Below are 13222 nucleotides of genomic sequence, written 5' to 3' on the forward strand. Positions count from 1 at the left end.
TGTGCGCTCGATCCCCAGTAAGAGATACATTGAAGTTTCTATCTCTCTCTCTCTCTAAAAAAAAAAAAAATCAATAAAACATATTTAAAAAATAAGATAAAAACAAAGGAAAGATAAAGAGCTTCCCAGACAAGAAAAAGCTAAAGTAATTCATCACCACCAAACCAGTATTACATGAAATGTTAAAGGATCTTCTTTAAGAAAAAATAGAAACAAAAAATATGAACAAAATGTCAATAAATATATGTCTGTCAACAATTGAATAAAACAACCCAAAATAAATGAATAAGAGAACAAAAAACTAACTCATAGATACAGAGAACATTTTGACATTGTCAGATGTGAGGGCACTTGGAGGATGAGTGAAAAAGGTGAAGGGATTAAGAAGTACAAATTGAGCCTGGCTGGTGGCTCAGTTACTTGGTGCTTAATCCTGAATACCAAAAAAAAAAAAAAAAAAAAAAAAAAAGATTGCGAGTTCCGTTCTCAGTCAGGGCACTGACCTAGGTTGAGGGTTTGATCCCTGATCAGGGCAGGTATGGGAGACAACGGATCTATGTTTCTCGCTCACATACATGTTTCTATCTCTCTCTCCCTTCCTCTCTCTTTAAAATCAATAGAAAAAAACAACAACAACACATATCCTTTGGTGAGGGTTTAAAAAAGAATAGTACACGGAATAGTCACGGGGATGTAAAGTACAGCAAAAGGAATATAGTCAATAATATTCTAATACCTGTATGATGTCAGATGGTTACTAGATTAAATGGGATGATACCAGTAAATTATGTAATATCTAATCATTGGGGTGTATACCTGAAATTAATATAATATTGTATGTCAACTGTAATTGAAAAATAAAAAAATGATTAAAAAATAAATTTCTGGCCTTGGCCGGTTTGGCTCAGCGGTTGGAGCGTCAGCCTGCGGTACAGAGAGACCCGGGTTCGGTTCCCGCTAAGGGCACGTACCTCAGTTGCAGTTTGTCCCCGGCCCTGGTTGGTCGTGCGGGTGGCAGCCACTCGATGTGTCCCTTCACATCGATGTTTCTCTCTCTCTCTCTCTTCCTCTCTCTCCCTCCCGCTCTATCTGAACAAAAAATGGAAAAATGTCCTCGGGTGAGGATAAAAATAAATAAATAAATAAATAAATAAATAAATAAATAAATAAATAAATAAATTTCTGTTGTTTATAAGCCACCCAGTTTATGGAATTTTGTATAGCAGCTTGAGCCTCCCAGACTTTTCCACTTTAAGGTTATTTCTTTCCCTTTAGAATTTAAAAGCATGCTGTAGGGTGGTATTTTGAAACTATGTAAATGTCCTGTTTCTCACCAAACTTTCATTTATTCTTTACTTATATCAATATGGATTTGTGGTTTCCCATTCTACTAAAAGATTTATAATTCATTGCTGTCATTTATTTGGATGCTCCAATTGTCCCAGATTTGGTCAGGGTGAATCCCTCCAAACTGCCCTCTGTATTCTTTTGACTTGCTCCATTTGTTTGTTTATTTATTTATTACAATTTTTTACTTTCTAGGACAAGAAATTCCAGGCTCATCTGTACTTTCTGAGCTCCAGCCCTGGAAGCACAACCACTTACACAAGGAGGCGATCTGACATTTTTCCCTAATCCTTGCACTGGGACTTGAATTCTCATGTTGGCTTAGAGGTTTCCAGTTATATTTTGAAAAGAAAGCCAAAAGCAAAGCCTAGTCTGATATGTTCCAATGTGGTGACTGCAAGATACACTGTGGAGAGAGAGCTGAGTCTACAGATCCATAACTGAGTTAGGATCAGCTATGCAGGTGCCTTCCTGATGTGTAAATACACAACTGGTAGGTCTAGGATAGACTTTGATTTAATCTTAGGAAATAATGTGGCTTAGAGTTGCTTTTCAACAAACATTTGAATACATCTTTCTTAAATATGGTCCAAGAGATCTCATAGACCCAAACTGTGGGCTAGAGGAACTCTGTGGTCAATTTGGTCATCCTTGGACCACCCTCCCGTAGGGAAATCCAGCATAAGCTGGCCCTTTGGAAACAAGACCGAGGCAGTGAATGGCAGCAGGTGCTGTGTCATGTGCTTTCAGGTGTTATGCTGCAGCATCCTGACAGCCACTGGAGACAAGACTAGCTTTGCTGGCTGCTGGAATCACCACTGTCAGGACCTCTGGATCCCAGGCCAGTGTTACATGGGAGAACAGCTTCTGCTGGCAGGCCATCTCTTCCCTTGGTCCAGAAAATTCAAACTCAAATTTTTATCTTAAATAGATTTTATATTTTAATATGGCTGTGAGATATTCTCAATTCAGTGAACTGTTTTAGAAATTTGGGCTAGGGAATTTGTTCTGATAAGGAAACTCCCCACAAAGAGTTCAGAATGCTCCCTGGACATGCACTGGGGTTGGCAGTTTCTCAGTCATAACTGGTTTCCATGTTTCTGAAATGCCTTTTCATATACTGCCTATTTCTATTTGGTTTAGTTTCCTCACTCATTGATGTTAAGGAGATCTTTATGCGTACTGGAGAGTAATCTTTTGTCAGTGGCATGTACTGCAGATACTTTATTCCATTTGGAATTTGTCTTTTTGCTTCCTTTAGAGTACCTTTTTTCTTTGTTTTTTAATTGTGTGTGGCTTTAATTTTTTTTTTTTAATCCTCACCCGAGGACATTTTTGCATTTATCTTCAGATAGAGCACGAGGGAGGAAGAGAGAGAGAAAGATCAATGTGAGAGAGACACATCGAGTGGCTGCCACCCGCACGACCACAACCAGGGCCGGGGACAAACTGCAACCGAGGTACGTGCACTTAGTGGGAACCGAACCAAGGACTCTCTGGTCCATGGGCCAACACTCTAACCACCAAGCAAACCGGCCAGGGCTGGTTTTAATGTTTTATTATGGAAAATTTCAAACATATAAAAGTTGAAAGTATAATATAATGAATTGCCAGATACCCAATTTTTAAAATTTTATCTTTTTTAGCCTCACCGGAGGACATTTTTTATATTTATCTTCAGATAGAGAAGGGGGAAGAGAGAGAGAAACATTGATGTGAGAAAGACACATCATGGGGTTGCCACACACACACACAACCCCAACCAGGGTCGGGGACAAACTGCAACCGAGATATGTGCCCTTAGTGGGAACCGAACTCAGATCTCTCTGGTCTGCGGACCAACGCTCTAACCGCTGAGCCAAACTGGCCAGGGCAGATACCCAATTTTTAGCAATTATTAATAAGTTATTTGAAGTATTTTTGATGAAAAAAGTTATTAATTTTAGAGTAGTCAAGTTAATCAATATTTTGTTTTATTAATAGAGATTCTTGGATATTATTTGTTTTTATTTTTTTAAAAATGTTTCTTTTATTGACTTTGAGAGAGAGAGGAAGGGGAGAGAGGAGCAGAGAGAGGGAGACAGAAAGAGACAGAGAGAGAGAGATTTGTTGTTCTACTTATTCATGCATTCACTTCTTGATTCTTGTTTGTCTCTGAATGGGAATTGAACCCACAACCTTGGTGTATGGGGACAATGCACTAACCAACAGAGCTACGTGGCCAGGCTGGTCTTTTTTTTTTTCAAATTAGTTTATTTTTGTTACATAAGTTTCTCCTTTTTTCCCCATTGACACACTCCTACCCATCCCCTCCACCCTATACCCGGCTTTGTTGTCCATTTCCATCGATTATGCGTACATGCATATAAGTTCTGTGGTTTATCTCTTCCCTCCCTCCAACACCCCCCTTCTGAGAATTGTCAGTCTGTACCCTATTTTCACATCTCTGGGTCTACTCTATTCCTCAGACTGTTATGTTCATTATATTCCACAAATAAATGAGATCATGTGATATTTGTCTTTCTCTGCTTGGCTTATTTCACTTGGGATAATACTTTCCAGGTCTCTCCATGTCATCGCAAAGGATAAGAGATCTCTCTTTCTTACAGCTGCGTAGTACTCCATTGTGTATATGTACCACTGCTTTTTTATCCATTCGTCTACTGATGGACACTTGGGCTGTTTCCAGATCTTAGCTATTGTAAATAGTGCTGCTGTGAACATAGGGGTACATATATTCTTTCCGGTTGGTGTTTCAGGCTTCTTAGGGTATATTCCTAGAAGTGGGATCACTGGATCAAATGACAATTCAATATTTAATTTTCTGAGGTAAAACCATAGAGTTTTCCATAGTGGCTGCACCAGTCTGCATTCCCACCAACAGTGTACTAGAGTCCCCTTTTCTCCACACCCTCGCCAACACTTGTTGTTTGATGATTTGTTGATGGCGGCCATTCTGACAGGTGTGGGGTGATACCTAATTGTTGTTTTAATTTGCATCTCTCTGATGATTAGTGATGTTGAGCATTTCTTTAGATGTCTCTTAGCCATTTGTATGTCCTGTTCGGAGAGTTGTCTATTTAGCTCCTCTGCCCATTTTTTAATTGGGTTCTTTGTCTTCCTTTTGTTGAGTTGTATGAGTACTCTATATATTTTGGAAATTAACCTCTTATCTGGTGTATAATTGGCAATTATGCTCTCCCATATAGTGAGTTCCCTTTCCACTTTGATGGTTGTTTCTCTTGCTGTGCAGAAGCTTTTGAGTTTGATGTAGTCCCATGTGTTTATTTTCTCCTTTGTTTCTGTTGCGTTAGGTGATGTACCAGTGAAAATTCTGCTGTGTATGTCTGAAATTTTGTTTCCTATATTTTCTTCTAGAATTTTTATTGATTCACAAGTCACATTTAAGTCGTTTATACATTTTGAGTTTATTCTTGTGTATGGTATAAGTTGATGTTCTAGTTTCAATTTTTTTGCATGTAGCTGTCCAATTTTCCCAACACCATTTATTAAAGAGTCTGTCTTTAGTTCATTGTATGTTCTTGTCTCCTTTGTCAAATACTAATTGAGCATAATGTCTTGGGCCCATTTCTGGGTTCTCTGTTCTGTTCCACTGGTCTATCTGCCTATTCCTGTGCCAGTACCAGGCTGTGTTCATTACAGTGGCTTTGTAGTATAACCTGATATCCGGTATTGTGATCCCCCCTACTTTGTCTTTCTTTTTCAAAATTGCTGTAGCTATGCAGGGCCTTTTTGGTTCCATATGAACTTTTTAAGTATGTGTTCTAGTTCTGTGAAATATGTCGTTGGTATTTTAAAAGGGATTGCATTGAATCTATAGATGTCTTTGGGTAATACGGACATTTTAATTATGTTAATTCTTCCAGTCCATGAACAAGATATGTGCTTCCACTTTTATATCTTCCTCTATTTCTTTTTTCATTGTCCTGTAGTTTTCTACAAATAGATTCTTTACTTCTTTGGTTAAGCTTATTCCTAGGTATCTCAATTTTTTTTGCCACAATGGTAAATGGGATTGTTTTTTCAGTTTCTCTTTCTGTGACTTCATCATTGGTGTATAGGAATGCCGTTGTCCCTGGCCGGTTTGGCTCAGAGGTTAGAGCGTCGGCCCGCGGATCAGAGAGTCCTGGATTCGGTTCCCGCTAAGAGCACGTATCTTGGTTGCAGTTTGTCACTGGCCCTGGTTGGGTCGTGGGGGTGGCATCCACTCGATGTGTCCCTTTCACATCGATGTTTTTTTTCTCTCTCTCTCTTCCTCTCTCTCCCTGTCACTCTGTCTGAACAAAAATGAAAAAAAAAAAAAAAAGAATGCCGTTGAATTCTTGGTGTTAATTTTGTATCCTGCTACTTTGTCACATTTATTTATTAAGTCTAGTAGATTTTTGATGGAGTCTTTAGGGTTTTCTATGTATAATATCATGTCATCTGCAAATAATGACAGTTTCACTTCCTCCTTTCCAATTTGGATCCGTTTTATTTTTTCTTTCTGTCTGATTGCTGTGGCTAAGACTTCCAGTACTATGTTAAATAAGAGTGGCAAAAGTAGGCATCCCTGTCTTGTTTTTGTTCCTAAGGAAAATGCTTTTAGTTTTTGCCCATTGAGTATGATGTTGCCTGTAGGTCTTTTATATATGGCCTTTATTATGTTGAGAAATGATGCCTCTATTCCCATATTGCTGAGCAGTTATATCAGAAATGGGTGCTAGATTTGGTGGAATGGTTTTTCAACGTCTATTGTTATGATCATGTGGTTTTTATTTTTTATTTTGTTTATGTGGTGTATCACATTTATTGATTTGCAAATATTGTACCAGCCTTGCATCCCTCGGATGAATCCCACTTGGTCATGGTGAATAATTTTTTTGATGTATTGCTGGATACAATTTGCTAGTATTTTGTTCAGGATTTTGCCATCTATGCTCATCAGGGATATTGGCCTGTAGTTTTCTTTCTTTGTAGTGTCTTTTTCTGGTTTTGGAATTAGAATTATGCTGGCCTCATAAAACAAGTTTGGAAGTCTTCCTTCTTCTTGAATTTTTTGAAATAGTTTGGGGAGAATGGGTATTATTTCTTTTTTGAATGTTTGATAAAATTCTCCATGAGGCCATTGGGCCTGGGCTTTGTTTGCTAGGAGAGCCTTGATTACCTCTTCAATTTCCTTAGTTGTTATTGGTCTGTTCAAATTTTCTATCTCTTCTCAGTCCAGTTTTGGGAGACTGTGTGTTTCTAGAAGTTTGTCCATTTCGCTTAGATTGTCGAATTAGTTGCTATATAATTGTTCATAGTATTTGTTAACAATCCTTTGTATTTCCGTGGTGTCAGTTGTTACTTCTCCTCTTTCATTTCTGATTTTGTGTATTTGGGTTCTCTCTCTTTGTTTCTTGGTGAGTCTAGCTAAGGGTCCATCAATCTTGTTTATCTTTTCAAAGAACCAGCTCTTTGTTTTATTGATCGTTTGAATTGCTTTTTTGGTGTCCATGTTATTTATTTCTGCTCTGATCTTTACTATTTCCTTCCTTCTACTTGCTCTGGGGTTTTCTTTTTGTTTGCTTTCTAGTTCTTTAAGTTGTGAGGTTAGATAGTCTATTAGAAATTTTTCTTGCTGCTTGAGGTAGTGCTATGAACATCCCCCTCAGCTTTTGATGCGTCCCATAGATTTTGTGTTGTTGTGTGTTCATTTTCATTACTTTCCAGGAAGTTTTTAATTTCTTCCTTGATCTCCATAGTAACCCATTCATTGTTCAATAACATGCTATTTAGCCTCCATGTGTTCAAATGTCTTTGCATGTTTCTGTTGCAATTGATTTCTAGTTGCTAGCCATTGTGATCTGAGAAGATGCTTGATATGATTTCAGTCTTCTTGAACTTGTAGAGATTTAATTTGTGTCCTATCATGTGGTCTGTCTTTGAGAATGTCCTATGTGCACTTGAGAAGAATGTGAATTCTGTAGTTTTGGGGTGTAATTCTCTGTAGATATCTATTAAATCCATTTGGTCTAGTGCTGCACTTAGAGTCTCTCTTTCCTTGCTAATTTTTTTTGTCTAGAGGATCTATCCAGTGGTATCAGCGGGGTGTTGAAGTCCCCTGCTATGATTGTATTGCTATGGATTTCTCCTTTGAAGTCCTCCAGAAGATTTTTAATATATTTTGGTGCTCCTATATTGGGTGCATATATGTTGATCAAGGTTATATCTTCCTGTTGGATAGATCCTTTCAATATTATGTAGTGGCCATCTTTGTCTCTAGTTATGGCCTTCATTTTGAAATATACTTTATCAGATATGAGTATTGCTACTCCAGCTTTTTTTTCCTTTTCATTTGCTTGGAAGATTTTTTTCCATCCCTTCACTTTCAATCTATGTGAGTCTTTTGTTGTGAGGTGGGTCTTTTGTAAACAACATATAGATGAGTCATGCTTTCTTATTCAATCAGCTACTCTGTGTCGTTTTATGGGAGCATTCAGTCCATTTACATTTAAGGTGATTATTGATATGTACTTATTTATTGCCATTTTTGTTTAGTGTGGTTATATTTTTCTTCCTATTTCTCCTGCTAATTACAGCAGTCCTTTAACATTTCTTGCAGTGCTGGTTTGGTGCTAATATATTCCCTCAGCCTTTTTTTTGTCTGAGAAGCTCTTTATTTGACCTACTATTTTGAATGATAGCCTTGCTAGGTATAGTAGTCTTGGATTCAGATCCTTGTTTTTCACGACCTTGATTACCTCATGCCATTCCCTTCTGGCCTGTAGTGTTTCTGTTGAGAAGTCAGCTGAAAGCCTTATGGGGTTTCCTTTGTAGTTAACCTGTTGCTTTTCTTTTGCTGTTTTTAGGATTTTCTCTGTCTTGAATTTTTGGCGCTTTGATTGCTATGTGTCTTGGTGTCAGCCTCTTTGGGTTCTTCTTACTTGGGGCTCTCTGTGCTTCTTGAACTTGAATGCCTTCTTCCTTCACCAAATTAGGGAAGTTTTCTCTCACTATTACTTTGAATATATTCTCTAACCCTTGCTCATCTTCTTCTTCGCGGACTCCTATGATGTGAATGTTATTACGTTTCCAGTTGTCCCACAGTTCTCTTAAGCTGTTTTCCTGCTTTTTAATTATTTTTTCCTTTTGGTTTTCTGATTGGTTGATTTTTTCTACCCTATCTTCTCATTCACTGATCCGGTCCTCAGCTTCCTCTACTCTGCTATTTAGACTTTCCAATATGTTTTTTATTTCTGATATGTCATTCTTCATTTCTTCTTGGTGGTTTTTAATTTCCAACTGGTTGATTTTCAACATTTCTATGTCTGTACTCATGGTGCTCATGTCCTTACACATGCTTTTGAGCTTCCTCAAGATCATGGCTCTGAATTCTAGTTCTGTTAACTTGCTTAACTGCACCTCATTTATCTCATCTTCGGTAGAGGTCTCTTGTTCTTTCATTTGGCTTTTGTTTCTGTGTTTCACCATTTTGGCTATCACAGTGGGCTTTGGAGTCTGCCAAATTTCCCTGTGGGTGTTGGTGTTCTGCTGTTTGTGGCTCCCTCTCCTGGGTTTCGATAAGGCAGGGAGGACCCGCTTTAAACACCACCGTCAAGTCTTAACTTTCCTGGTTAGAGTTGCTAGCCCAGGGAATGGTAGTTATCCTCTAGCTTTTTTGCCTGGAGGCTATTAGTAGCGGTCACCTGAAGAACCTTGGTTTCTGAGTTGAATGAAAAACTCCCTCAGGTGCTCAGTGTAAGAGGATTTCCCGAGGGTGGGGCAGGTACTGGTAGTAATGGACCTCAATTAGCATTTCAATGGCCACCAAATGGAGTTGAATTTCCGAGGGAGGGACCACCACCTCTCCCTAGGGCCCTGGGAAGGAGTAAGATGACCACAGTCCTGAGTGGCTGCACTCAGCAAAAGCCCTGAGCACCCTCCAAATCCCGAGTGTCCTCACACAGTTCCAGTCCAGTCTGCCCTCCCTCTGCCAGAGCCCAAGGTGAGTGGTTGCTGCCAATTTAGCCTCTGTCCGGGGCTCTGCGCTGTGGAGCCGCCTGGGACTTTAACCCGAGGGCGCTGCTCCCAGCTAAGGGCGGCCGAGGCTAAGGCAGCTCCCTGCTGAGGGCCTAGCAGCCAGCCGAGGTCGCAGGTCCCGGCCGAGGCCGCTGCTGGTCCTGGCCGAGGGCACAGGTCCCAGCAGGGGCCACAGCAGGTCTCAGCCGAGGCCACTGCAGACTGTCGGCTCCTGGTCCCCTCTTGCCTCCTCGCAAGCCTACCAGGATTGAATCAGTGTCCCTGGTTATGTGGTCCTCCAAGGTGCCTTTTGGTTGCCCCTTCCTGACGATTTGTGTTTATTTTTGTTGTAATTCCAGTTTGGTCCTGGGAGATGGTCTGTGTAGCTTCCATTCACTCCGCCGCCATTTTTCTATCTGGGCTGAATTCTTTTTGACATCAAGTTAACAGCTACTCATTTGCTGCCTGACCTGCTAAAACATGAATATCTGGAAAGAAAAGCTCTCAGTGAAGCAGAGATTAACTTCACTAAAGAAAAATAGGAGTCTATAGCAAGCCTGAACAAGTTTCTCAGGTATTCTTTCTGATTCAGTCCTTAAAATACAGATTGAACTCTTATTCCAAAAGATAAAATCAACTTTTTGGAGGAAATGTCAAAAATGTAATAAATCAGAATAAAACCTTTATTAATCATTCACTCGTTCATGTAACAGTTATTGAATGCCTGTTAGTCACCATGGCTACAAAGAATAAATATGGAACAGTTTTTGCCCTCAAGTAACTCACAGTCAAGATGTAATAGATAATTAAATATGCAAAGGGAATTATGGGATGTGAAGATGAATATTCAAGAATAGCTTCTGGGGTTAGTGGTGCTCCAAAGTATGAACTATAAGCATATGGATGATCCACTACACATAATCAAGACTTTGCTTTCAGTAAAAATTGAAATGATGGCTCCATTTCTACTATGTGGTCTGAACTGAACTACCTACACCCTAATCCTCTTGCTAAAGCCAACAAAAAAATTTAGACAACATGTTACAAAAAAAAGCCTTCCTGAAAGCATCAAAGACTTAGAAAAATAATGAAGTTACAAGGTTAAGATCTGGTATGAGAGAGGAATCTGGAGAATTAAGTCCAGCATTTGGAACAGCTTTGGCCTAGGGGACATTTGCTGGCCCAGAAGAGATGGCTGACTGGTTGAACAATGCTGCGACAGCTTTCCAGAGCTACAGGATAAAACGGGACTTGAATCTACCAACAGGGAGGACCTTATATGCTTAGCACTGGGGCCTTCAAGGACTGCACCTTGGAAGCAAAGGAAAACCTGAAGTAACCATGAAATAAACTGCAGCTTGCTCTCAAGTTCTCTGAAATGTCTAGAAAATTTTAATTGATAATATATTGAGGGAATATTGGTTAGTGTCCCTAAGACTCTGAGAGAAACTTAAGTAAAACATCTCTGGAGGAGAGTTAAATCATGCTTGGCCACAACTTACTTCTGTAAATAATTGTAAAACTGCAATTACTGATCAACACAAAATATAAGTCATGACATGAGGGGATAAAACAAATAAATGAAAATCAGCATGAACAAAAAACACTGGAAATAGACTCACAGATACTCAAAAGGGAAAATTATTAGCCTGGTTGGTGTGGCTAAGTAGATTGAGTGTGGTCCCATGGACTGAGAGGTCCTGGTTCAATTCCCAGTCAGGGCACATACCCAGGGTTGTGGGCTCGATCCCCAGTAGGGGGCATGTGGGAGGCAGCCAATTGATGTTTCTATTTCTCTCTCTAAAAAATCTATTAAAAAACAACATACTTATTTTTAAAAAGGTACAATTATTAGACACAAACTGTAAAATAACTGTGCCTGTTATGTTCATGGAGATAAAAGTCAAACTTAAAATTTTCAGCAGGGAACTACAATTATGAAAAGTGACATTCTGTATTTGAAGAAAATTTGTATCTGTCTGGATCCAAACAGGAAAAAACATTACAATATAATTTAAACAGGAGAACGTTTATATAAAGAATTATGTACTATAACAAAGGATTACTGAGGGATTGGCTACAAAAAGTAAAGAAAACTCTAAATAATAAGAAATAGCAGATATAAGGAGTAATCACTAGCCCTAAGGTAGCTTACCCAAGGAAGAGTCCTCTCCTACTCCACGGCTGAAATTCTGACCCTATTGAGAGGTGATGGCCAGTGATGGCTCACTGGATGACAGAAATTGTTGTGGTGCTAACTGGTGGAAATTGCTAGATATATGTCTTCTGAAACTTCTTGGAAATTGCCCTTTAGGATGCTGGAGAAAGCTGTTCACAAGGAAGGGTCTCACTAGAGATGCTCTGCTACAAAACTGCCAGGGTGAGTGCAATGCTGAAGTTGGGTGCTGGGGAAGCTGCACTCACAGCAGAAGCCTGGCACTGGAAAAACCACTGCAGAAGCCTAGCACTGAAACCAGGAAGCAAAACCCTTTCTTTGCAGTTTCCCTTCAGCACACTTGACTGAGCAAGCTTCAGTGCCAGTTGGAATAGGAAAAAATACTTAAAGGTACAAGATCCATTTTCATAGAGTAGTCTAAAAGGGTGAATTTAAAGTTGAGAGGCAATAATTAATAATCAAAAACAAAACAAAACAGAACAAAAAAGCCAAGAAAAAAATTTATAATAAAAAAATAAAATAATTAGCCCTGGCCAGTTTTGCTCAGCAGTTAGAGCATCAGCCTGCGGTCCAGAGAGACCCAGGTTTTGTTCCCGCTAAGGTCACATACCTCAGTTGCAGTTTGTCCCCGGCCCTGGTTGGTCGTGTGGGTGGTAGCCACTCGATATATCCCTTTCACGTCGATGTTTCTCTCTTTCTCTCTCTTCCTCTCCCTCCGTCCCACTCTATCTGAACAAAAAAAATGGAAAAATATCCTCTGGTGAGGATAAAAAAAAAAAATTAAATTAAGAAAATAGATTAATTTAATAACAGATTTAAAACAACTGAAAAGAGAGGGAACTAGAAGATAGATCAGAAGAACAGCATATACAGAAAGTAAGACATTTATGATAGAGTTAGTGGAGTCTAAATCTACATTGTTCAGTGTGGTAGCCACTAGCCATGTGCAGCTATTTATATTTAAATGTAAGTGAATTACAAGTAAGTTAAATTTAAGAATTTATTTCCTCTATCACACTAGCCACATTTCAAATGTTCAACATCCACAACATGTATTCAACACAAATGCCCAATAGCTCCAGCATAGATATAAAACATTTCCATAATTGCAGCAGATTCAATTAGTGCTGGACCAAATGTTGGAGTCTCATAAATAAAGGAGAAAATGGAGCAGGAAGCAATTTTAGAGGGGTTTTGGCTGAATTACACCCCAAATTAACAACAGATATCAAGCTACAGTTTTCAGAAGACCAACAAATTCCAAACACAGCGAGTCAAAAAGAAACCTATACCTTAGAAAATCTTAAGGAAAACCAAAGAGTTGAAAGCTTTCTCTTTGTTGTCAGGAACAAAGAGACATCAAGCCCAGCACAAGAAGCAACCATCAGCAGATCACTTTGTAGCTTATGCCTGGTGGCCCCACATAGAACACATGCAGTGGCTGACCTTGCCCCAGAGCCAGCACACCCACTGGAAAGCTTCAGATCACGTCGAAGCACCACCACTAAACAATCTCCACAAGTGACACATGCAAGGAGTGGACTCAGTGGGTACCAGAGCCCTGCTTAAGTAAGTCTTGCTCTGTGTGGTGGGCCCCTGCACAGCTGATCATCCAAAGTATTCAGAAGTCAGTGGTCAGTGGGCAGAGCCAGTCCTTGCAGCTGATGAGCCTGAGTAAAACCCTTTCATTGATGT

This window comes from Molossus molossus, unplaced genomic scaffold (genome assembly GCF_014108415.1).
Source record: "Molossus molossus isolate mMolMol1 unplaced genomic scaffold, mMolMol1.p scaffold_m16_p_1, whole genome shotgun sequence".
In the NCBI taxonomy this organism is placed as follows: domain Eukaryota; kingdom Metazoa; phylum Chordata; class Mammalia; order Chiroptera; family Molossidae; genus Molossus; species Molossus molossus.